Genomic DNA, 5,253 nt, shown 5'->3' with positions numbered 1-5,253 from the left:
CCTTATCTTTCAACGCCTTTTGCTCAAAACTTGCAAATGTCCATGTACATCCTTTTGCTTCACCGCCTCAATGATTTTACTTGCAAGTCAATAATTTTTAAGATACCTCTGTATGAAACGAAAACTAAAATTATCCACTTAAAACCCAAAATGATGCCGCAAATTCGCCTACTTGCGCGACCCAGCAGAATCATAGTCCTCTAATCATAGTTATTTATGCATAAAAATTGTGTTCGTTTAAAAAATAGATGTTGTGTGTCGGAAATCTGCATCAGTTGAATCTTGTGCTGGCAATGCTGCCCTTGGCTTTGAAAAACTAATAATGTAGTAGGGCTTGAATTCTATTGTTTTTCGATACATTGAACTGAGACCCTTTGCTCCCACCCCCACTCCCCTCTTTCTGGAAATGACGGTTCTGCATAAATACATTAAAGTATAAACATTATACACCTAGTAAGCAAAATATCTTGCCTCAGTATTGCATAAAGGTTGACATGCAAGAAAAATCATTTTGCATTAATGCTGCCTCAATGTTGTTATGATACTCCCTTTATGCTGTCAGCAGGCTGCCACAATATTGGCTGACAAGGTGTATGCAACATAATATCAGGAAAATATCAAGGTAGGCTGCTTTTGTAATATTGCATACGTATTGATATGACAGGATAATATCAAGATGTTGTCATGACAGCATAAAATCAAGGTCTAGGCAAGATGATCTTGCTTTTGTAATCTTGCATACGTATTGATATGACAGGATAATATCAAGATGTTGTCATGACAGCATGAAATCAAGGTCTAGGCAAGATGATCTTGCTTTTGTAATATTGCATACGTATTGATATGACAGGAAAATGTCAGGATACATTGACATGACAGTATGAAATCAGCACGTTTGCAAGGTGTTTTATCTATTTATTTCTTTGTATTATTTTCACTTGAAACTCGAGAATTAAATTTCATTCTGTAATTATTTCTGTTATTCTTCAAGATAGTTTTCTAGCCTAAGAATATTTCCTTAAAGCTGACATCTGATCGGAAATTCATATAAAGGTATTAATAGTCGCAATTTAATTTAAAAAATGAAAGTTTCTTCGTTTTGCGTAATACTTGACTTATGTTATAAATTCATGCTTCTAATTGTGTTATAAAGACATAAAATGCCTAGTTAGGAATAATTGCGGAAGTTTTTATAACACATTTAAGAATAAAGAAAGCAAAATAATAAATAAGTAAATAAATACAATAAAGTACATTTCCAAATGGATGTCAGCATTGAAAATATCCCATGGACAAAACACATGAATTTATCTTAAAGAATAACATAAATAACCATTGAATAAAATTAATCTTACTCATGAGTTTGAAGTGATAATACGAAATTCTGGGCTTCATGTCCTTCGTTTCGAAGTCTAGGGACGAAAAAAGTTATTTTCGGCCATTTCTAACATTGATCGCACATCGTCTGCGATATGACTTGTTTAGTACTATATTAATAAACAAATGCAGTTATCAGTCATTCATAAGTTATTCCTAAAACAATACTATTCCACACTAATAACTAAGCAACCAACTTAACGAAGCCTAAAGAACGCAACGACAACGCCACGTGCAGCTCCTCTGAACCGACTGAAATCGTAGGTCGAAGGAGGAAGATGTGCCAGCAATTCGAGGGACGCTGGGTAGAAAGAACTGTGCGCATGCGCAAGTATCAACGAAGGTCCACCTGTTCTATTGTGTACTAATTACCTTGACGGCGACAGTATGAAATCAATACATCTTGACGGCGTCAATATGTATGCTATGTTGTTATTGTAAGGTAATATCAATATTGATATTTTAAGATGAATGCAATGTTGCATACGTGTTGTTATTGTAATATTGCTTTTTAATCTTTATGCAAGCTTTATGCAGTATGAAACCCGTCAATATTGACGCCGTCAGTATAATATCAAGATCTGTCAAGATTGATGCAAGAAATTTTGCTATTAGGGCAGTAGGCGCCACTTAATATGATCACGGTTAATGTTATCATTCGCTTAACGTTACCAGAATCACAAAGTCCCGGAACACTTGTGTGTTAACACACGTTAAAAAAGTCGGATATTGTAATCAGCGTCTTCGTTTATTGTGTTATCACTTTTTCATAAACTCCCAATTTTTTCCCCGTTTTTGTTTCTCAGTTAACAGAAATACATAGGCATACCCTGACAGGGTTGTTTGGTTTAAACCACGTTGGTTTAAACCATGGTTTTAACCATGGTTTAAACCAATTGGGTTTTTTAAAAAACCATGTGGTTTTTTTTAAAAATGGTTTTTTTTTTTAAAGCCAAAAAAAATCCATTTTACAGGTTTACATTGATTTCCCCACACATATTGAAAAATGTAAAATTCCATTTATGCTAAGTTGCAGAGATAAATACTAAAATTGCAAAGTTGCTTCTTCAAAATGTATTACAAGCTTTAATCGAAAAAAAATATTAATATATTTCTTATTTCATATATGTGCCATAAAGCAGATTTCAGTCAACTTCCATCGTTATGCTTAATTGGCATGATTAGTTAAGATTTACTAAGGATTGAATCTTTTATTGTAGATGCAATCCATTATATTGCTCACTCCTGTTGCAGGGGTGTGACATTTTTGCCCATTTCTTTGTACTTTCCTGGAATTTTAACTTTGACTTGTAAGGTAATCAACAGTCTAACTTAATTGTTTGCACCTAAAAATTAAGATTTGTTCTGCAGGTGAACACAAATAATATTTTTTGAATCAAATTTTAAAAAAAAAAGTTTATACTTCATATTATGATACATAATAGTTCCTTATATTATAATGTAGGAAGATTAAAAGATAAATTTTTAAATTCCCGGAACAAAATGCAAATGTATGTGTAAAAATTGATTGAGAAATATATAAATCTTCACATATAAACTACTCTCCATTGGTGTGTTTTTTTTTTTTTTTTTGGATTCTGTGTTCTCAAAACATTTTGATTTGCTATACACCTATGCTACTTTATGACTACTGGGTGCAGATAATTCTTAGTTTTTTCCCCCCTTTTGTTCATTGGAATTGGGATTTTGGTATTTGCTTTGCCTTAGCTAACCTGTGCAGTTTACAAAAGTTACTTACTCATATATTGTTTTAAAAAGAATGTCTAATTCTGGTAGAAAAAAAGACCTAATCTGGCTTTCATTTGATGAAATCAAAAATGAAGCCAGTATTTTGTATCATAAAGGGTCTATATATACATGCATACTAATATGTTAATCAAGTCAAACATTTCAATCAATATTTCCCCGCAGAAAGCTATTTTAATTATTTAATTTAGTTACAAGATTTTGTTCTAATCTCTTCAATTAATCAAGAAATTAGATATAATGTGACTATTGAATAACTGTTAATGACATGGAACCTTAATTACCTTCCGAAAATTAATTGTTTTTCTCGCAAATAGTATTTGAACCAAAAAAACTCGATTTAAACCAAAAAAACCTGGTTTAAACCAAAAAAACCGGTTTTTTTTTTTTGGTTTTTTTTTTTTTTTGTGAAAAAAACGGTTTTTTTTTACCAACTCTGTACCCTGACGAGACTAACTTTCTGCGTAGCATTTTGTGGTTTTCAAAAGCAGTTCAAAATTGTTTTACGAATGAAGCTACAGAAAGTTCGCCCCCAGAGACCACAGACTAACTCTAAAAAAACTTTCTTTTGCACCTAAAAAAATTCAGTCGCTGGACATGTTGTAAGCATTGATGTAGGACCTCCATTGTTGCCATTACATTGTAAACTATTAAAGAATTGTGTCGAGATTGAAAACAAAGCGAAGTTAAATTAAAATTTAAACAACAAGCAAAGCCATGCTGGAAGAGATAGAAAAGCTGAATGTGCTTTGAAACTGGTTTACAATGTCAGGGAAAACGGTCATATTTTGCTTCACCTATTACTATGTGATTAAAAATTGCATAATTTAGCTTTAACTTTTTATGATTGAGATATTTCCATTCTGTTAATTTAATAATTTATAATTTAAAACTGCGTTCAGTTGAGTCATTGTGATTTAAATTTGAGGTTGCCAAAATAAATGCACCTTAATTGGAAAAAAATCATTATTTTGCGTCTCCTGGATTCTTTTTGGTTATTGTTATCAGTTGGTTACTGTTATCAAATTATATTTGTTCCAAAGTGATCACATTAAGCGGTGCCTACTGTATAATGTTTTGACTTGAAATGAGAAAAAAAAGATATCAATTGAAAATTAACTATAAACTTTTAAATGAGGATCATAACTCCTCAACGCGACCGAAAATAGCTTAAAACTGCACTCTGGGTACAAGAAATCTCGCCTTAATATGTTTTACTTATGAACCCCCGCCCCCCTTCCAAATTGAGTGGTCATATTTCAGTAATGACCCCCTGAAAACCCACAAGCCTCGATCTACCCTTGCATAGAAATAGTGTTAATGCAACATATAAACGTCACTTAAAATAAGATTAATTTGTATTATTCAACGTGCAAAAGTAGAGCAAAAAAATTTTTACATTTATGCACTTAAAATTTAAAAATGTCTTTATGAGTAAGGCGCTGTTAAATTTATAAGTAAAAAAAAAGATAATATTTTGTCCGATTTTTTTAATTACGTATTAACATTTGTTCTACATTTTGTTCTTTACATGAAAAGTATGGAAAGTGATATTTAAAATTCAAATACAAAAGTGATGACCAGCAACAGGCTCTGGGCCCAGCTAGACTGGTCCTAGTCAATTTACAATCCCCCAGTGAAGATCAATGGCCCTCTTAAAACTATCTACTCCCTTGCTCATTACCACCTCTTCCAGTAAGCTGTTCCAAGGTTCCACTACCCTGCTATAATAATAATTTTTCCTAACATCCATGTTAGCCTGAGATTTAAATAGCTTAAAACAATGACCCCTTGTCCTATTTTCAGTGCTAAACTTCAGCCCCGTAACATCTTTCATTTTAATAAATTTAAACAACTGAATCATGTCCCCTCGGTCTCTTCTTTGCTCAATACTGTACATTTTTAGCCTTCTAAGCCTGGAATCATAGTCTAAATGAGAAAGTCCGTTTATTAGCCTTGTAGCCCGCCTTTGAACCCTTTCCAATTCATAGAAATGTAATAAATTAGTTGCACAAGATTTACCTTTCCTGAAACCGTACTGAAAACTAGTCAATAGATTATTAGTCTCTAAAAAATTTACTATCTTAATTTTTATCAGAAAGAAAGTAA

Source organism: Uloborus diversus, chromosome 9 (assembly GCF_026930045.1).
Source record: "Uloborus diversus isolate 005 chromosome 9, Udiv.v.3.1, whole genome shotgun sequence".
Classification (NCBI taxonomy): Eukaryota; Metazoa; Arthropoda; class Arachnida; order Araneae; family Uloboridae; genus Uloborus; species Uloborus diversus.
The sequence above is the reverse complement of the archived record's forward strand: the minus strand, read 5'-3'. Positions refer to the sequence as shown.